Source organism: Somniosus microcephalus, chromosome 11 (assembly GCF_052327205.1).
Source record: "Somniosus microcephalus isolate GS21.2 chromosome 11, FLI_Smic_1.0, whole genome shotgun sequence".
Lineage (NCBI taxonomy): Eukaryota > Metazoa > Chordata > Chondrichthyes > Squaliformes > Somniosidae > Somniosus > Somniosus microcephalus.
In genome coordinates, this window is record NC_140997.1 from 175324590 (window position 1) to 175347006 (window position 22417).

The window sequence follows — 22417 nt, forward strand, 5'->3', positions numbered from 1 at the left end:
CAAACGTGTGCAGCCCGAGGTTGTATACCTTAGTCTGAAAGTTGATGCAAATGCCTTGCAACCGGTTAAGGAAAAGGTTGATGCTGTCATCAATGCTCCAAAGCCACAGAACTTGCCTGAGTTAAGATCTTTCCTTGGAATGGTCCAGTACTACGCACATTTCTTACCTGAGTTAACGACCATGTTAGTTCCATTGCACGAGCTCTTCAAGAAGGATTTCCAGTGGAAGTGGACAAAAGCGCAACAGGAAGCTTATGACGCTTGTAAGAGAAGTCTCTCTAGCAATGCTCTACTTGTGCACCATGACACAGCGCGTGAGCTTAAGTTAGCGTGTGATGCTTCTAGCTATGGTATGGGAGCTGTCATAAGCCACGTAATGGATGACGGCCAAGAGAAACCAATTGCGTTGCATTGCGAAGAGCGAAAGAAACTACGCACAAATTGAAAAAGAAGCACTCACCATTGTGTTTGGAATCAAGAAATTCCAACAGTTTCTGATCGGCAGAAAGTTCACCCTGATAACTGATCACAAACCGCTCCTAGCAAGGCTGTGTGGCTACAGGTGGCTGGGGAAGTCAACTCTTTGAGGCTCACACGGCGCACCTGGATGCAGTGCAGGAGAAGATTCCACGACCTTCATCGCACTGGAAAAGTAAGTATGAAGTTTCCATCACCCTCAATCTGATTCCCATTGCCTTTCCTCACCAGCACTCAGCTTTAGCAGTCTCTTCCTCCACATCCCACTTGACACTCACATCCATGCACCCTTAGCCATTCCCTCTCTCTCTATGCTCACATTCACATAACTATTCCACCATGCAGCCCTCACACTGCCTCTCACCCTGATGCTTTGAACACAACTGACCACACACAGGGAGGGCCCTTGGTCTTGCAACCTCACTCCATCTTTGTCTCCTTCTAAGTATCAATGCTATGCAATCTCTACACTCACTCCCTCATTCTCACTCAACCTCCACTTGTCTCCCTCATTGCAGGAAAAGAGAGCTCACAACAGGAGAGAGCGAGCCAGGACAGGAGGAGGGCCACCCTCATTAGCCCAGCTCACCCCCCTGGGAGGAAGCTGTCCTGGAGGTTGTCGGGGATGATACAGAGGTGGAAGTTGGGGAAGGACAGACAGGTGCATCCCCGCAAGCTGGTGACAGAATAGTTTTCCATCTCTCTCATTGGCATTGCATGAGTCGCTGATAATGATTCTGAAGCTACATCATATGGACTTATGATCATCTGCAAAATGCAATGTGCATGTAACCTTGGCATCACATCTCTAACTCTTTCCATTACTCCCCCACAGGACCATCAAGAGCCCCTGTCCCCACTGTGCAGGAGGAAGAGCCTGAGATTCCAGACTCCTCAGAGGAATCTGCAACCTCTGAGGGTTATGGGGTGCGGGCAGGGAAGTGGAGTTAAGGCCAAGATTAGATCAGCCATGATCTTATTGAATGGCGGAGCAGGCTCGAGGGGCTAAATGGCCTACTCCTGCTCCTAAGTTGATCAAGGGATATCGATCAAAGACCGGTAAATGGATTTGAGGTGCAGAGCAGCCATGCTCTAATTGAATGCTGGAGCAGGCTCAAGGGGCTGAATGGCCTACTCCTGTTGCTTTAAATGTATGCAATTACTTAACGTAATTGGTAGAAGGCAAACAATCCCATCACTGCCCATCGCCCACGCACACTGTGCTCTGGGTCGTAACCACATGGAAACCTGTTATTGCTTTCTAACGAAACAAGTCAGTGTAACTTAAGTAAAGCCCAAAGGTTTTTACCAAATATGGTGTCAAGATGAGGCCACTTTAATTGGACAGGTCAAACCGTGACATCACAGAGTAAGCCTCACCCTCACACTGCACATCACACTGAGATGAGACAGCACAATAGCTTTGTAAGCTAAATAAATGTGAGGCAGGAGGCGAAACAACCCAGTTTAAGGAAAGGGAGATGCGGTCGGCTCGAACATCTGAACAGCTTTGCTTTATGAAGACAACACGCACAATTGAAACAACATCAACCAGCAGTGTGGACAGAAGTTCGTGAACTTTGAAAGGTTTGTCTTTCTGGGATGGCAGGAATGGACGTATGAGGAGAGATTGGGCTTATATTCGCTGGAGTTTAGAAGAATGAGAGAGGATTCGAGTGCAGGAACAAGGATGTCTTGCTGCAGTTGTACAGGGCCTTGGTGAGACCACACCTTGAGTATTGTGTGCAGTTTTGGTCGCCTTATCTGAGGAAGGATGTTCGTGCCATGGAGGGAGTTCAGTGAAGATTCACCAGACTGATACCTGGGATGGCAGGAATGACGTATGAGGAGAGATTGGGTCGATTTAGCTTATACTCACTAGAGTTTAGAAGAATGAGAGGAGATCTCATTGAAACTTATAAAATTCTAACAGGACGAGACAGACTAGATGCAGGAAGGATGTTCCCGATGGCGGGGGAGTCCAGAACCATGGGTCACAGTCTAACGATAAGGGGTAAGCCATTTAGGACAGAGATGAGGAGGAATTTCTTCACCCAGAGAGTGGTGAACCTGTGGAATTCTCTACCACAAAAGGCAGTTGAGGCCAATTCATTAAATATATTCAAGAAGGAGTTAGATATATTTCTTAAAGCTAAAGGGATCAAGAGATATGGGGAGAAAGCAGGGACAAGGTACTGAATTTGGATGATCAGCCATGATCTCATTAAATGGCAGAGCAGGCTCGAGGGGCCGAATGGCCTACTCCTGCTCCTATCTTCTATGTTTCTATGTCTTAACCTGTTTATCTTGTATTATTAGTGAAAGTCATAATGAGCAATATGAACAGTTTATCAGGTACAGTAATATTGATGCACAGTTGGGTGGAATAGTTCAGTTTGTTATTGGTAGTTCTTCCATAGCGTTGCTCATAGGTAGTCTGGGTCCCGGAGCCTGGTTACTGATGGTTACTGAGCCCCACTTGACTCAGCTCCTCACTGACCGGCTCCTCCCAGTCCTGGAGTTTAATGCTCACTCCCTGCTCTGTAAATGTAGACAACTATTTACTGACTGTGACTAACTGTGTTTGGAGCTGTAGTTCCAACTTGTATCATTCCCCGTGAAAGTCAGAGTGAGTTACAGCAAAATCTGTGCAGATATAAAGGCTCAAATCCTGGAAACTGAAACCAGGTCAGTACATGCTGGTTGTTCTGATCAACTTGTCCTGGACACGGGGATAGTCTGTGGGACAGCTCAGCCCGACCATTTAAAAAGTCAAGAGCGTCCCTCTTGAAACCGTTGATTGGTGTTGAATGAACGGGTCTAAATAAGAGAGGCTGACAGGGAGAGTGAACAACTGAATAAGCAGTTTCTCAACGTGTTCACCAGTACTGAGCGCTCAGGGTTAAGACTCAAAGAATGTACTCCTGGGCAGTAATGCCACTGGAGCTGCCTTGACCGAGCTTGGTACCTGCCCACACAGCTCGACGCTGGCCCACGTGTTGACTTTTTAAAGGGAATTTGATAAATCCTTTTACAGGTTATATGGTTTACTATATGAGGGGAGCGATAAAATGCCCGTCGTTGTCCTTGTTGCAATCCAGTGACTTTTGTCATTTCTTCTTCTGCCTCAGGTACACGGTTGGTGTCAGGATGAGTGAGAGGAAATGGACGGTTCCATCAAACTACCAACAGACTAAAGTTGTGAGTAACAAAACCACAAAGACAACTGGATCACACATCCTGACCAAAATTACATCAATGCCAGCAGAGATACCACAAAGGAGGAAACAGCAACACTGAAATACCCCTCATGCCCATCCCTCTGTGTCCCATTCATTTCTTTAGTATCAACTGTACATCTTTTAATTTCTTTATTTGACGGGCAATAACAGATCCATTTAAACGCGCAGCCAATGATTGGAGATGGTGTTACACCAACTCTTTCCCTTCTGGCACGTTTCTTTCCCATTTAAAAAAATTTCCCACGCGCCTCTCCCTCCTCCCTAGTTCTCCCCTGGGCTGGACCTTCACGTCCAGCCCTCAGGTCCCCGCATCGGCATCAAGCACCAACCCTGCTCCAACTCCAGGCTCAGTTCGGCATTGCTCGGGGTCAACTGCACTGGCACTGGATAGGGCCCAGTCCATACAGTCATCTCCGACCGATGTCGACCAGTGGTCCAAGTTGGGACTGAACAGGAAAGTCTCAAGGGTGGACGCTCCGGTTGTTGCCTTGATGGCGTGGAATGGGATGAGCTGGTTAAAGCCAATCCATCCCAGTCAACATCGGGTGAAACCCCGGTACCACTTGTACTGAGGCCTCCCAGGATAGAGGAAGAGTCCTCCTCTGGCACCAGCTGGTTCGGAGGTGTCCATGCCTACTGATGCCAGAATCAGGCTGGTTCCCCCAAGCGCCACCAGCTACTGTTGGTGTGTCCTTCACCAGAGGCATCCGTCCCCTCTGGTGACACCAACGCAGCCCCGGGACATTGGTCTCCAGTTGGCGCCAGCTCATTTGGGGGCACCACCCTCGGTGGATTCGACCCTACACAGGGTCACCTATGCTGCGGGTAATGTCCACTTTGGTGAGTGCAGCTGCAGATCCCTATTTATAGATCTGTGGCTCCCACCCACCGCTGTGGACCCACCTTCAGCCGCTCCCTGCGACACTCGAGAGGCACTCCCAGGGAGGGTGTGTGTGCTCCAGAAACCAAACTGGGAACCACGGCTTCCGTGCGTTGAGGTTTTTCCATGTATTCAAAACAAGGGTGACTTCAAGTCTGAAACTGTGAGTTCCGGAAGTCCCATCACTTGTGTGGGTTGAGTCTTTACCTGGGGTCTTGCAAAGGCCTCGGGCATCGACCTTTGTTGGATTCCCCCTCCCAATTTCCAAGGTGGTTTGGGCGGACTTGATAGGCGCGCCCCAGTTATGGCCAAGGTAGACAGCCCCGCCACTCTGCCTCACAACTTAAGGTTCGCTGGTACAGCTGGCGAACTTCAGTCGTGAAAGCCTCAGAAGGAAGGGAACTGCCCAGGAAACTCGTCCTGTTCCACTCACCAGAATCCAAATGGTGGGACATGTGGGCCTGGCGGACCTTCCTGCAGGGTTTGGCGCATATCCCGAATTCCCTGCCATCAAATCCACTGGGGCTGGCTTCACTGACCAGCAGGTGAGTTGAGGGAGCAACCCCTGCCAGAGAGGACCACCTTCAGAGAGCATCTGCTGCAGCAGCAGACTGTGTGGGTGCTCTCAATGTAGGAGCAGGATCTATCGGCCAGTGGATCTTGCATTGCCACTTAGTTTGTCCTCACACCTTGGGGATCCTTCAGGTTCTGCAGATGCCCATTGGTGCCGAGGGCTTCTTTGGCGAGCAAGTGGAGGATCTGCTGTAGCAGGACCTTCAGGCATTCCCAAATTGACACACAAGGGTGGGGGGGGCACTGCTCACTTTGTAGCTTAGCCCACCCCATCTATAGGCCCCTTCCACTCACCACCACCAATCCATTCACCTCCACCAGCCTATTCAAGGCTTTATCCGGAGCACGATGTCCTTTGTATCTTGCTAGTCCGTCATTCCAGATTAGGACCTGGAATGCAGGGTGAGTGAGAGTGAGTGATCGTCATCCAGAAGGCTCAATTGTTGGGGATATTTCTCCAGTTGAGCCTTCTGGATGGCCATCACTCTGCCAGTAATGTATCCACAGGATGAATGGTCTTCTTGGCCAGTGATTTCACTTGGCATTTCAACAGGCTCGGGGTGTGAACGGTATAAAAGGACATCTCCACTTTCAGACTCGGTGCAGAGTAAGTCAGTGTGTCTGCAGACAGACAATATGACAACAAACAGGGTGGGGACTCTCCTTCCTGGGTCCCTCTGTCAAGATGACGCATTGCTTCCCATTGGTGCTTGAACGACGGGGTGACACTCTTGGTGCCACATTTGGCCCGGGGAGGACAACACAACAGTCGGCACACTCAGCTGCTCTGTAGTCCACCCTAACTAGTGGATGATCCACACTGAGGTAGTCCAGAACATCTTCAGGACTTGGGGGGTTTACCAGGTCGATCGACTTGCTCGCATCACCGGATAATCACCAATCTGCTGGAGGACCTCAGGCTGTCGGGGCGGAGGCCCGACAGTCTTTCGTGCTTTTGTTTCTGGATCCTGTTGCTCAGGGTTGCCTGATCTCCAGGATGCTCCAGGAAATTGCAGCAGGTGGTGGTTCTGGTTAACCCTTTAGTTACCTCACAAACCATGCTTCAGGGACACCCGGGTGTTGAATACACACTTTGATTTCAGGAGCCCACGGGAGAAATCCAAGTCATTTTTAGAGTATAGAGGACCCTACCTTTTTTAGGGAATTTTTCATTCTGACATCCTCCACACACTGCTGGACACTGTCCAACTGGCACTCAGGGTGAGAAGGGCGGACCGTACCTGCAAGTGAACAGATTCTCCGGTTCCCAGGACAAATAGATCAAAGTGGGTGTTATTCACGGGTGCCAGCGCCAGATCCAAACAGTAAGCTGAACCGTCAGGATCTGGATTTGGATCCTGCCAGCTTCTGATTGATGGCCTGGCAGTTGAGATGGAATGCCCGTCAGATTAGGGTATACCAGCAGTGCGGCACTCATGGGTAATGCTCACTTTATTGTGTCTGTCCTGGTCATTTAAGCCTCTGTTCCCATACAAGTACCTCCACCTTCCTCGTCCTCAGTACTACTTGGTTAGTCGCCAGCAGTGTGTGCACAATGCCTGAATGAAGATCACAGCTCCCTTGTCAGCTGTTCCCATGTCAGCTGCTCCCTTGTAAGCTCCTCTTCATTCTTCAAGTGAAGCGGCATTTGCCACCCACCTGGTTGTCTCTTGGGTCTAGTGGGGAGTGTTGGTATGTCTTTTCCTCGTTCTGGGTTGTCTTTGGGTGTCAACAAACTGGGTTCTGGGGTGTGCTAAAAGTTAACTGCACGGGAGTCGGGGTGGGAGGGGAAAAACAAGTGGGTTTGTCCTTCAAAGTTAGGACGTCTTAACAAAATGTCTTAATAGGGAAGGTCACGCCTTAAGAGATTTTCCCCAGGCAGATTGTGCCGAAGCATCCCGGTAATTAGATCCACATTCCACCCCCAATTCGGCCTGTCAATGTTTAGGAACGGATGTTCCCAGCAAATTAAACGGTGTCACAGTTAACACTTTAAAGAAAAGATTGGGGACAGTTTTCATTCAACCTGGAACGACAGAAGTGGGAACTCTAGACAACCTGCCAACCAGTTTCTCGTCATCGCTGAATATTGGGTTTGTGACTGCTGCTACAGAACTAGACTGCAGATTGCTGAAGACCAGGCTCCTGGGGACTGTGTTCAATTGATGTTAGCAGAGTTGAAGTGAGAAAGTAATTGTCTTAGAATATTTGGGCCATAATGATCTCCTGGACTAGTTTCGATCGCCTAAGGGGGTCGGAGAGGAATTTCCCAGAATTTTTTCCCAAATTGGCCTGGGTTTTTATGTCTGGTTTTTCGCCTCTCCCAGGAGATCACATGGTGGGGGGTCTATATATTGCGATGGACAAGGCTGGATGGACCAGAGAGTCTTTTCCTGTACGTGATATTTCGTATATTACAAGTCATGTTTCAATAACTGAAATGTGAGAAGTTTAACATCTGAAAATAAACGTGGATTGAAAATGAACAAACTTACTGTTGTGTGTCTCCTGATTTGTGCATGGATCATTGAAGGGAACAGAAAGGGGAAGAGATGAGTTCTGATTGTCCCTGGGCTCAGTTACTGACTGGGTGAACTCTTTGAGCCACACACTAGGCTGGACCCAGATTGATTCCCCAGTCTGCACATACAAAAAGACATACAAAAGTAGATGAAGACTATCAGGCCCATTAAGCTCACCCCATCCAGTAGACAGTATGACCTCACATGCTGCCATCCCACCTACCAGTTACGCTATCTCTGGAAACAGACAAAGAAACATGGCCAATTCAGGAAAAATCTCTGGCCAATTGCTCTCCAACTCCCAACAGCTGACAATCTAAACTAACCACTAACTCTCGCTGTAACTGGTAATGTCCTCTCAGGGACTGGTCAAGATCATACAGCACAGAGGAGGCCATTCAGCCCATCGTGCCTCTGCCAGCTCTTTGAATGCACTATCAAATTAGCCCCACTCTCCCACTCTTTCCCCGTAGCCCAGCAAATTTTTCCTTTACAAGCATTTACCCAATTCCCTTCTGAAAGTTACAGTGGATGGAATTATAAGTTGGTGGAATTCTGTCATGTGATCCCCAAAGTTCCAGTAACTAAATTGCCAAATCCCCCAGTAAGTAAAACCTGGATTGGGCTCATTCAGTCACTAAAACACCAGTGGCACTTTCAAAGTCTCAGGCCACATCAAGGAACTCCTCCAAACACAATTAAACAACAAAGTAGTGAATTGGTACAAAAACAAATACTAGTGGGGAGGGGCTGGGGGTGAAGAATTGAGTGGGGGAAACAAGACAACACTTGACATGTACTGAGAGGCAGAGTAGTGTGTTGGGTTTCCATCTCTGCAGGATGTCCCAGAGTCTCTAGGAATTTAATCTCCTGGATATTTTTTATTCATTCATGGGATGTGGGCTTCGCTGGCAAGGCCAGCATTTATTGCCCATCCCTAATTGCCCTTGCAAAGGTGGGGGTGAGCCGCCTCCTTGAACCGCTGCAGTCCGTGAGGTGGAGGTGCTCCCACAGGAGCGGTTTAGTACAACTGAGCGACTTGCTCGGCCATTTCAGAGGGCAGTTAAAGAGTCAACCCCATTGCTGTGGGTCTGGAGTCACATATAGGCCAGACCGGGTAAGGACAGCAGATTTCCTTCCCTAAAGGACATTAGTGAACAAGGTGGGATTTTAGCGCAATCCAATAGTTTCATGTCATCATTACTGATGGTAGCTTTTTATTCCAGATTTATTTAAGTGACTGAATTTAAATTCCCCAGCTGCCATGTGGTGGGATTTGAACTCATGTCTCACAGATTGTTTAATCTAAGTCTGTCCCTGGATTGCTAGTACTGGTAATATAACCACTATGCTACCATTCCCAATGGCAGCTGTGAGCAAACCTGGGATAAAAGTCAACAGGGCATTAAAGAAAATGATTTTTTTCCCCATTTTCTTTGACCACTTTCATTCATTTATAAAAATATTAGAAATGGGGGAAAAAGGCGGTTGGATCCAGCAGGTCACATGATGAAAGCACCAGGAATACGTCCAATCAGAGATGGCGACCCGTGTTGTGTGACTCATGTGATTTATATACCACGACAAAATAAAATAATAGCACGCGTTGATAATTGTGGGTGGCACCAAGACACACACTTGCAGAATGTGAAACCTGTTGAATAATCAGTGACCACTGAGGCACAAGTGGGTCTAAATAACACTTTAACAAACAGAATGGCTGCACATTAATGGCACAGTAATTAACTTGGGATATAATAGGCTTTATTTTGGAAGTAATTAACTCCCAAACTCATTGTGGCTTGCCAAGAAACAAATGGATCTTCTTTCAATCACAGGTGTTAGAACTCCCAACCAATCAGCACAGTGTTAACCCTTCGCTCCCCGGAAGCTTAAAGAACTTTCATTTTCAATTGACATTGAGAATGACTATTTTGGGAACTGCCTCCCCGGTTTAGCGCCAGGATTCTCCCCAGATAACCTGGGTTTATAACACACTGTTCACATGAAATAACAACAGAAAATGCTGGAAAAACTCAGCAGGTCAGGCAACATCCGTGGACAGAAATTTGAGTTGACGTTTCGGGTCGAACCCTTCTTCAAAACTGGAAAGAAAAGATAGATCGGAGGCAGGGCTGTGGTCGGACAAAAGAATAAAAGAAACAAAAGAAGTAAAAAAGAGACAATAAAAGGTGTTAGAAGCTAGACGAGATGGTAATAGGCTGAGATTGGGTGTAAAGTGTACTGGCAGGGCAAGGGATAGCTGCCAGGTGGCAGGGCAAGGGATAGCTGCCAGGTGTGAGAGCGAAACAAAAGGAAAGGGGGGGGGAAAGGAGTGGAAAAATTACAAGAAAAAATGAAATAGGGGCCGAGGTTATGATCTGAAATTGTTGAACTCGATATTGAGTCCGGAAGGCTGCAGAGTGCCTAATCGGAAGATGAGGTGCTGTTCCTCGAGTTTACGTTGAGCTTCCGTGGAACAATACAAGAGGCCAAGGACGGTGAGGTCCGAGTGGGAATAGAGCGTTGAATTAAAATGACAGGCAACCGGAAGCTCGGGGTCACCCTTACGGACTGAACAGAGGTGTTCCGCAAAGCGGTCACCCAATCTGCGTTTGGTCTCCCCAATGTAGAAGAGACCGCATCGTGAGCAGCGAATACAGTATACTAGATTGCGAGAAGTACAAGTAAATCGCTGTTTCACCTGGAAGGGGTGTTTGGGGCCCTGGACAGTGAGAAGGGGGGAGGTATAGGGGCAGGTGTTACATCTCCTCCACTTGCACGGGAAGGTGCCAGGCGAAGGGGAAGGGCTGTTTGGGGTGATAGAGGAGTGGACTAGGGTGTCTCGGAGGGAGCGGTCCCTGCTGAATGCTGAAAGGGGAGGGGAGGGGAAGATACATTTGGTGGTGGGATCACTTTGGAGGTAGCGGAAATGCCGGAGGATGATCCGTTGAATGTGCAGGCTGGTGGGGTGAAAGGTGAGGACAAGGGGAACCCTATCGTGGTTCCGGGAGGGAGGGGCAGTGGTGAGGGCAGAAGTGCAGGAGATAGAACTGACACGGTCGAGGGCAGTGTCAATCACGGTAGAGGGGAATCCTCGGTTGCGGAAAAAGGAAGACATGTCTGAAGCACTGGTGTGGAAGGTGGCATCGTCGAAGCAGATACGGCGGAGACGGAGAACCTGGGAGAATGGAATAGAGTCCTTACAGGAAGCGGGGTGGGAGGAAGTGTAGTCCAGGTAGCTGTGGGAGTCAGTGGCCTTGTAGTGAATATTGGTCGATAACCTATCCCCAGAGATGGAGACGGAGAAGTCGAGGAAGGGAAGGGAAGAGTCAGAGATGGACCATGTGAAGGTGAGGGAAGGGTGGAAATTGGAGGCAAAGTGAATGAAATTGTCAAGTTCGGGACGAGAGCAGGAAATGGCACCGATACAGTCATCAATGTATCGGAAAAAGAGGTGAGGGAGGGGACCCGAGTAGGACTGGAACAAAGATTGTTCCACATAGCCCACGAAAAGGCAGGCATAGCTAGGACCCATGCGGGTACCCATGGCAACACCTTTGATTTGGAGGAAATGAGTGGAGTTAAAGGAGAAGTTGTTCAATGTGAGAACAAGTTCAGCCAGGCGGAGGAGGGTGGTGGTGGATGGGGACTGGTCGGGCCTCTGTTCAAGGAAGAAGCGGAGCGCCCTCAGGCCATCTGGGTGGGGGATGGAGGTGTAGAGGGATTGTACGTCCATGGTGCTGTTGTTGTTTGGCGCACTGACCTCTACCTAGCGGAAGCTGAACGCCAACTCTCCGACACCTCCTCCTACCTCCCCCTGGACCATGACCCCACTACCGAACATCAAACCACCGTTTCCAAGACTGTCACTGACCTCATCTCCTCTGGAGATCTTCCCCCCGCTGCCACCAACCTCATAGTTCCCCAACCCCACACAGCCCGCTTCTATCTCCTTCCCAAGATCCACAAACAGGACTGCCCTGGTAGACCCATCGTTTCAGCCTGTTCTTGCCCCACGGAACTTATCTCTTCCTATCTTGACTCCATCTTTTCTCCCCTTGTCCAGTCTCTTCCCACCTACATCCGTGACTCTTCGGATGCCCTCCGCCACTTTAACAGTTTCCAGTTTCCTGGCCCCAACCGCTTCCTTTTCACCATGGACGTACAATCCCTCTACACCTCCATCCCCCACCCGGATGGCCTGAGGGCGCTCCGCTTCTTCCTTGAACAGAGGCCCGACCAGTCCCCATCCACCACCACCCTCCTCCGCCTGGCTGAACTTGTTCTCACATTGAACAACTTCTCCTTTAACTCCACTCATTTCCTCCAAATCAAAGGTGTTGCCATGGGTACCCGCATTGGTCCTAGCTATGCCTGCCTTTTCGTGGGCTATGTGGAACAATCTTTGTTCCAGTCCTACTCGGGTCCCCTCCCTCACCTCTTTTTCCGATACATTGATGACTGTATCGGTGCCGTTTCTTGCTCTCGTCCCGAACTTGACAATTTCATTCACTTTGCCTCCAATTTCCACCCTTCCCTCACCTTCACATGGTCCATCTCTGACTCTTCCCTTCCCTTCCTCGACTTCTCCGTCTCCATCTCTGGGGATAGGTTATCGACCAATATTCACTACAAGCCCACTGACTCCCACAGCTACCTGGACTACACTTCCTCCCACCCCGCTTCCTGTAAGGACTCTATTCAATTCTCCCAGGTTCTCCGTCTCCGCCGTATCTGCTTCGACGATGCCACCTTCCACACCAGTGCTTCAGACATGTCTTCCTTTTTCCGCAACCGAGGATTCCCCTCTACCGTGATTGACACTGCCCTCGACCGTGTCAGTTCTATCTCCCGCACTTCTGCCCTCACCCCTGCCCCTCCCTCCCGGAACCACGATAGGGTTCCCCTTGTCCTCACCTTTCACCCCACCAGCCTGCACATTCAACGGATCATCCTCCGGCATTTCCGCTACCTCCAAAGTGATCCCACCACCAAATGTATCTTCCCCTCCCCTCCCCTTTCAGCATTCCGCAGGGACCGCTCCCTCCGAGACACCCTAGTCCACTCCTCTATCACCCCAAACAGCCCTTCCCCTTCGCCTGGCACCTTCCCATGCAAGCGGAGGAGATGTAACACCTGCCCCTATACCTCCCCCCTTCCCACTGTCCAGGGCCCCAAACACCCCTTCCAGGTGAAACAGCGATTTACTTGTACTTCTCGCAATCTAGTATACTGTATTCGCTGCTCACGATGCGGTCTCTTCTACATTGGGGAGACCAAACGCAGATTGGGTGACCGCTTTGCGGAACACCTCTGTTCAGTCCGTAAGGGTGACCCCGATCTTCCGGTTGCCTGTCATTTTAATTCAACGCTCCATTCCCACTCGGACCTCACCGTCCTTGGCCTCTTGTATTGTTCCACGGAAGCTCAACGTAAACTCGAGGAACAGCACCTCATCTTCCAATTAGGCACTCTGCAGCCTTCCGGACTCAATATCGAGTTCAACAATTTCAGATCATAACCTCGGCCCCTATTTCATTTTTTCTTGTAATTTTTCCACTCCTTTCCCCCCCCCCCCCCACTTTCCTTTTGTTTCGCTCTCACACCTGGCAGCTATCCCTTGCCCTGCCAGTACACTTTACACCCAATCTCAGCCTATTACCATCTCGTCTAGCTTCTAACACCTTTTATTGTCTCTTTTTTACTTCTTTTGTTTCTTTTATTCTTTTGTCTGATCACAGCCCTGCCTCCGATCTATCTTTTCTTTCCAGTTTTGAAGAAGGGTTCAACCCGAAACGTCAACTCAAATTTCTGTCCACGGATGTTGCCTGACCTGCTGAGTTTTTCCAGCATTTTCTGTTGTTATTTCGGATTTCCAACATCCGCAGTATTTTGCTATCACACTGTTCACATGGTTAGTGCCCCGAGGCACTTTAGAGAGTAGAATGAGATGCCAAATAGTAATACTAAGAAAGAAGCAATGGACACAATTAACACTGCACCTTCACTGGACAGCTGCTGAAGATTACCTTCAATCCGCCCTCACAACAGCTCCTTCTTCAAGGTGAGAAATGACCCTGGATGATAATCCTGATATTTATTCTCCTTTTTGTTTCTTATCCGGCTCCCGACATTAAATTACTTGGTTTTATTACCCCATTTTCTTCTATTTGCAAACGTGAGCTGTTGGACCTTGACAGACAAACATGCTCACCACACGTGTCGCCTAGAAACACAAACAAATTGATTTTTTTTTTAAACAGTGAGGATATTGCACCATGAGATCCAATCCATGTGCTGCCATCAAAAATGGGTGAATAGTTTAGGGTCTGGTCATTACAAGGACAATGTTGAAGGATAAAGGGCCGACTGAAAGGTTGGTGCTGAATTTAGCAAAGACCAACAATGTTGATACCAGGTAAACAATAGCACAAGGCAATTTTGATTTACATGCTCCAATTTCTCAGTAGTGCATCAAGAACTTGCATTGATAGACCTTTCACAACATCAGGACATCCCAAATCACTTTTCAGCCAAAGAAGCACTTCCTTAAACTGTAATCGCTGCTGCAATGTAGGAAATGCAGCAGCCAACCTGCGCACAGCAAGCTCCCACAAACAGCGATGAAACAATGACCAGACAATCTGTTTTTTTTAGTGATGTTGGTTGAGGGATAAATGTTGGCCCAGGAGAACTCCCCTACCCTTCTTCAAAATACTGGCCATGGGATCTTTTAAGTCCACCCGAGAGGAGAGATGGAGCCTCGTTTCACCGTCTCATCCAAAAGACGGCACCTCCGACAGTGCCGCACTCCCTCAGTATGGCACTGAAGTGTCAGCTTAGAGTACGTGCTACCACTGGGCCATGCAGGCACCTAAATCAAACAGATGATTTTAAAAGCATGGGATAATGGAACAAGAAACCTGAATGGGTTTCAAGAAGGAACTAGACAGGTTCTTATCACTTCAGCTCCACTTCCCTGCCCACTCCCCATAACGCCCGACTCCCTTATCGTTCAAAAATCTGTCTATCTCCACCTTAAATATATTCAATGACCCAACCTCCACAGCTCTCTGGGGAAGAGAATTCCAAAGATTCACGACCCTCTGAGAAGAAATTCCTCCTCATTTCCGATTTAAAAAGGTGCCCCCTTATTCAGAAAATTTTGCCCCCTAGTTCTAGATTCCCCCACGAGAGGAAACATCCTCTCTGCATTTACTCTGTCAAGCCCCTTCAGAATCCTATGTTTCAATAAGATCCCCTCTCATTCTTCTAAACTCCAATGAGTATAGGCCCAACCTGCTCAACCTTTCTTCATAAGACACCCCCTCCTTCATAGAAACATAGAAACATAGAAGATAGGAGTAAGAGGAGGCCATTCGGCCCCTCGAGCCTGCTCCACCATTCAATGAGATCATGGCTGATCATCCAAGTTCAGTACCCTGTCCCTGCCTTCTCCCCGTATCCCTTGATCCCTTTAGCCTTAAGAAATATATCTAACTCATTCTTGAATATATTTAATGAATTGGCCTCAACTGCCTTCTGTGGTAGAGAATTCCACAGGTTCACCACTCTCTGGGTGATGAGTCTCGAATGGTGCTGAACAGTGTGCAATCATCAGCGAACATCCCCACTTCTGACCTTATGATGGAGGGAAGGTCATTGATGAAACAGCTGAAGATGGTTGGGCCTAGGACACTGCCCTGAGGAACTCCTGCAGTGATGTCATGTGATTGAGATGAATGACCTCCAACAACCACAGCCAACTTGCTTTGTGCTAGGTATGATTCCAACCGATGGAGAGTTTTCCCCTTGATTAGTTAGGACATGGGCAGCCGAGTTTTGGATGAGCTCAAGTTTACGTAGGGTGGAAGATGGGAGGCCGGCCAGGAGAGCATTGGAATAGTCAAGTCTAGAGGTAACAAAGGCCTGGATGAGGGTTTCAGCAACAGATGAGCTGAGGCAGGGTGGAGATTGGTGATGTTACGGAGGTGGAAAAAGGCGGTCTTAGTTATGGCGCAGATATGTGTTTGGAAGCTCATTTCAGGGTCAAATATGACACCAAGGTTGTGAACAGTGTGGTTCAGCCTCAGACAGATGCTAGGGAGAGGGATGGAGTCAATGGCTAGGAAGTGGAGTTTGTGGCGGGGACCAAAGACAATGGCCCCGATTTTCGGCCAGCCGTCGGGCGGCTTTTCATGCGGCCGTGGTCCGAAAATCACGGAAAAAGCGGGTCGGGACCCCCCCCCGCCTGATTGCCCGCCCCGTCCGACTTTCGGACCGCCGTTCCCACGCGCCCCGCTTCAGTCCCGCCCGCCGCTGGCGGGACTGCTCGTCGGCACACTAATCACCAATGATCACCTTGTTAAGGACAATTTTCCTGTGCCGTTGCGACTTTGGGGCTTTCCCCACCTGAAACCCGCCTGCGGGGAACCCCACCGATGAGAGCTGGCGTGAAAACAGTTGGCTTGCTTGCTTGCAGCAGCAGGTCGCTGAGGGCTGAAGATATTTAAAGAGGCAGCATTTGCAGGCTGCAGGAACTTGTTGATCAAGGCTTGGGGGAACTATTTGAAGCCTTAGGAGCAGCTGCAGAAAGTTGGAGCCTCACACACTTCTTCAGTGTGAGCTCCTGGGAAGCCCCTCTCACCACCCTAACTCAGGACCTCCTCAACCGAGGCATCTGCTAGAAGCATGGGAGGCCTTTGGCACCTTCCCTTCCTGGCATTAGAGGATCTCCAACAGCAGAGGTGGCAGCAGCAGAACCAGGAACAGCAGGATGATTACCAGGAGCACCAGGCTGCTGCTCACTCACCTGAAGCTGCACAAGCCAGAAGGGGCCAGCGCTTGGAAGTGGCTTGAGAGCACCTTGCTGCGCTTTAGGGGGCCAGTGGGACCCGTTTCTGCACTGGAAGTCCTACACAGAAGGACTTCCATGAAGATCTGGTTTCTCTGTTCAACAGATGGCCAACGCTCCTCAAGAGATGTCATTCTCTTATGAGCACTCACCATGTTTTCCGTATGCTGGCGAGTTATCTCCTCCATGGAGGTTGCCAACCTTTCCATGGTGCTGCGTTCATGCACCAATGACTCCACAAAGGCTCTGCTCATGGTCGCTATGGACTCCTCCATTCGCTCCACACTCGCAGCGACCCTGGAGACAAAACCTGCCAGAGACTCCTGCATCTGTGCATGGAGATCCATCACCTCTTCTCTTGCGGATGGACCCAGAGGCAGAGGGTCGACATGCAGCGCAGCAGAGCTGAGCTGGCAGAGCCCTGCGCCCTCCGACGAGGACTCTCCACTGCTGTCCCTGTCTTCAAAATCTGCTGAGGCTCACTTGTGAGCTGTGAAACACCAGGTGACAACACTACTCTATGTCCCAAACGTCCCCCCGAGGTGTGAGTGTCTGCGCTGGTGCTGGGTGCGCTTACTTCTGCTGACGCTGCACCCTCATAGGTTGGAGCTTCCTCTGAGGAGTCTGGCTGCACAGCCTCTTCCTCCTCCACAGTGAGGACAGGGGCTCTGGATGGTATTGTGGGGGTGTAAAGGAAGGAGTTACAGATGTAATGCCAAGGTTCCTCTGGTGACTCCCAGCGAGTTGGCATCTGCTGACACCTGCATCCATGCAGCATTGGTCTCAGTGGGAGGCCTCTTCCTCCCTGACCTAGGGAAGAGGACCTCCCTGTGGGCCCTAACCCCATCCAATAATGCCTGCAGTGAAGCCTCGTCGAATTTGAAGGCAGCTCAGGGTCTGGCACTGGCCACAGCTGCTGCAGGCTCCTCTGCCATCCTGTATGGTTCATTTGGAAGCCTTCAGAGGATGCAGTGCTTGCCATGGACCTTGAAAGCACCACGAATGATGACATCATACTGTGGGGATTTCTGACTCGAATTGGACAATTAGCAAGGTTTCCCACATGCTGGGAATTAATTGGCCACTTGAGGGAAAATTGCGTGGAGCTGGCTGACACTTTTTTATGTGTGTCAGAAACCCCACATTCGGGGAAACCCGACTATTCCCCACACAAACCACAAAATCGGGGCCAATGGTTTTGGTCTTTGTTAAGTCTGTGTGTCCCAGTTATGCTTATTATAAATCACTGGACACAGACCACAAGAATAACTTTAACAGGTCTTTACTATTCGGAGGTCAGGGCTAAACTGCCCAGCAAATCCCTACACAACACTTATATACCGGTGTGGTCACCACCGGTATTACAGTATACAGCAGCCAAGAGAAAGTAGTACATCTCTTAAGGTAGTTCTCTTAAGGCGGAACAGGTTACATACACCACAATCCTCCCTTTTTAGCTTAACAGTTATATCCCCATTTAACATAACATAATAACATTATATATATATATATACAACTTCATGCAAAACAGTTCAAAGATTCAGTCTCTGAGGAGGCCTCCTGATTCGAGTTGGATAACGCCTTTCAGGGGTCTCTGATTCTCGTTGCTGGGGTGACTCATCTAGTTGGTCTCTTATGGATTGGACATCATCATCAGGTACATTCACTTCTGAGGTGGATGCTTCAGGTTCACTAACTTCTTCCACGGTTGTCTCTGCCGTAACCATGGGTTCGACCCTTGTTCTCGATTCTACCAGTTGGTCAGCATGACGCCGTATTACATTTTCACCAATATCTACCGTGTACCTCAGGGGTCCTTGTCTGGCCCGAATTGTTCCAGATTGCCATTTCTCGTTTTTATAGTCCCGGGCTAACACTGGTTGTCCTATTTCGAAACTCCGAGTGGTCTTGTTATTTATATGCTGGAACTGTTTGTTTTCAACTTCCCTCCGCACATTTGGTTTTAACAAGTCCAACCTGGACCGCAACCTCCTGTTATAGAACATCATGGCAGGACTTTGGTTTGTCACTGCATGAGTGGCGTTTCGATATGCCAGTAGGAATTTGTCCACCTTGTGTTGTAGTGGAATCTGATCTTCGCTCATGGCCTTCATTGCTTTTTTGAACGTTTGTACAAATCTCTCGGCCAACCCGTTTGTAGCCGGATGATATGGGGCAGAGGTATAATGTTTCACCCCATTCTTCTTCATGAATTTCTGGAATTCTTCTGACACGAACTGCGGTCCGTTGTCTGAACATATTTGTTCTGGCAATCCATTTCTTGCAAATATCGTTCTTAGCACCGCGATCGTCTTTTCCGAGGTAGTGGTAGTCATCTTAATCACTTCTGGCCATTTAGAATGTGCGTCCACCGCAATTAAAAACATGGAGTCCATGAATGGACCAGCAAAGTCAATATGTACACATTGCCATGGGGTTGAAGGCCATTCCCATGGATGCAGCGGTGCAATCGGAGGTGCATTTTGCACCTTTTGGCACCCTGAGCAGCTTTTCGTCAGATCCTCTATCTGTTGGTCGATACCCGGCCACCACACATAAGCCCTAGCAAGGCTTTTCATCTTGACTCCCCCCAGATGACCTTTATGCAGTTCCTTTAGAACTCTCTCTCTTAACTTAGGAGGAATAATCACCCTTGTTCCATACATCAATGTTCCTTGACAGACGGACAGCTGTTCTCGTCTTGCTGAGAATGCCGGTAACAGTGGATCACCATGTGCTGGCCATCCCTTCACTGTCACTTCGTAGACCCGGGACAGTGTCGGGTCGTTCCTGGTTTTTCTTTCAATACTTGCATTGGTGACTGGTAAACATTCGATGATGGTCGAGTGAAATAACTCAACAGGGTCAACCGTCGGTGCCTCCTCCTCTGTAGGTAGTGGCAGGCGCGACAGCCCATCAGCATTACCATGCTGCTTTGTACCTTTGAATTCGATCTGATATTGATGTGCCCCTAGGAAAAGGGACCATCTCTGGAGTCTCTGTGCTGTCATCACCGAAACACCCTTCTTAGGGTTAAAAATGGATACCAACGGCTGGTGGTCTGTCAGAAGCGTAAACTTTTGGCCCTGCAGGTAATGATTAAACTTCTTTACTCCCCACACAAGGCTGAGAGCCTCCCTATCTATCTGAGCATAGTTGCGCTCAGCGGAGGTCAATGATCTGGATGCGAACGCAACTGGTCTCTCCAGGCCATTTGGCAACTTGTGTGAGAGTACTGCCCCAATACCATATGGAGAAGCATCACAAGCCAAACGAATAGGCAGCGTTGGGTTGAAGTGAGCCAACACTTCCTCTGAGGTGATCAATGCCTTGCTTTTGCGAAAGGCCCTCTTACAGTCCTCGCTCCACTTCCATGGTACTCCCTTCTGCAAAAGAGCGTTCAGCGGGTGCAGCACCATGGATAAATTTGGCAGAAACTTATGGTAATAGTTAATCAACCCTAGGAACGACCTCAACTGGGATACATTATCCGGAGCGGGAGCCTTCACAACAGCTTCGATCTTGTCAGGAGACTTATGAAGCCCCTCCTGGTCAATGACATGACCACAGTACGAGATCCGCTTCTAAAAGAACTCACATTTCTGGCGATTAACTCGAAGTCCATATTCTTTCAATCTGGTGAGCACCAGTTCCAAATTTGCAAGGTGTTCCTCGTCATCATCTCCTGTAATCAGAATATCGTCCAGGTAACATTGTGTGCCTGGAATTCCCTGTAATACCTGCTCCATGGCCCTCTGCCAAATTGCTGGAGCCGATGCCACTCCAAAAACCAGTCTATTATACCGGTACAAGCCTCTATGCGTGTTGATCGTGAGATACTGGCGTGATTCTTCCTCAACTTCCATCTGTAAGTACGCCTGCGCCAGGTCTATCTTGGTGAAGTGTTTCCCGCCAGACAACGAAGCGAAGATATCCTCAATCCACGGAAGCAGATACTGCACCGTGTGAAGCACCGGATTAACAGTGATCTTGAAATCTCCACAGATGCGAACCTTCCCCGGTTCCCCCGGCTTGTTGCTCGATGAACGCTTCATGACGGGGACAATGGGCGTGGCCCACTCACTCCAGTCTACCTTAGACAGTACTCCTGAACGTTCTAGCCCTTCCAGCTCAGCTTCCACAGCAGGTCGTATCGCATAAGGTACCGGTCTGGCTTTGAAAAATTTCGGGTTTGCATGTTCTTCAACCTTGATGTTTGCCGTAATTCCCAGTCCCTGTTGGAACACCTCTTTAGCATCGTCCAATATTCTGGACAATCGTTTAGGTTTGACATCTTTTTTACCGGAATCTACCGTTAGTGCTTTTAAGGAATGCCAGTCCATATTTATTTTCCTAATCCACTCCCGTCCCAGTAGTGGTGGACCTCCCTAAGGTAGCACATATAAGTCCATTCCTCAGCTTTCTTTGCCCTTGTGGACCACCTTTACCTCTATCTTCCCGATGGGGTATACTCTTTGCCCCGTGTATGTTTTCAATACAATCTCCGTATCCCGTAGGGGAATATGTGGGAATAACCTTTTGTAATCTTGCTTATTCATGACCGTCAATGCCGATCCAGTGTCCAATTCCATCTTCACTTGGACTCCTGCTATCTGAAGTGTGACCCAGATTGTTTGGAGGTCTGCTTCATTACCAACATTGTGTACTCTTAGACTACCCAGTTCATTACTGCTGGAGTCTGAATTTGACTTCTGTTCGTTCAAACTGTTCTCTGTCACCTTGTGTACCTTTCATGTACTTTTCCTGCGGTGACTTTTTGTTGCTGGTCTTCTTTCCTGACCGGCATACTTTAGCTATGTGACCAAGCCTGCCACATTTTCTGCATTCCTGATTTTTGAACCAGCACTGGTTCTGATCATGCGTTGTCTTTCCACAACGATAACATTTTACTGTACCCAAGACCATTTGATTGGTGCTGAGTTCCGGTGACCGTAGCTGCATTTCCGCAGTGCCTCTCACTGCGGCTTCATGTGATGCTGCAATAGTGACAGCTTTATCAAGCGTAAGATCATTCTCCTCAAGCAGTCGCTTTTGTGTTCCTTCTTTTAACAATCCACACACAAATTTACCTCTCAGCGCATCTGCTAGTCCTGTTCCAAACTGACAGTACTCCGATAGCCTACGCAGTTCAATCAAAAACTCAGCATTGCTTTCGTCCTTCAGCTGCGTTCTTCTGTAAAATTTAAATCGTTCCGCTATCATCAGCGGCGTGGGGTTTAAATGATTTTTCAGGGCAGTAACAATATTCACGAAAGTCTGATCCGCCGGTTTATCTGGTGACAGAAGGTGCTTCAATAGCCCGTATGTCTTCGCACCCTTTGAGCTTAATAAGGTTAGTGCTTTCTCATCATCTGGTACCTTATTTGCTTTACAATAAACTTCCATGCGTTCTACATACGTGGTCCAATCTTCGATATCGCTATCAAAGGTATTAATGTTCCCATGTTTAGGCATCCTTGCAAGTTTTAAAATTTTTCTTTTTCTCAAAATGGCGGCTTCCCGCGTTTGCCTTCTTCCCCCGCTGGCTGCAATGGCGATTGCCGTGCTGCTGCCGTTCTCGCCTCCCCAGCGGTTCTCAATTCCCCGACGCTGCTTTTACTCCCCCGCGGTTCCCATGGGCTTTCACGCTTCCCCTGCTGTTGCGCCTCTCAGCCCCGCATGCAGCCCGGTCCTTTACACCGGCTGCGTTTGAGTTCTCCGCGGCTCTCGTGCCTTAAGCTGCCCCAGTTGCTGCGCCTCTTGGCCTCGATTACAGCCCGGCCCTTTTCACCGGCCGTGGTCGAGTTCTCCGCCCTTTTTCCTCCGTTTTCCCTCCCCCACTCCACAGTCAACGCGGCCAACTTTC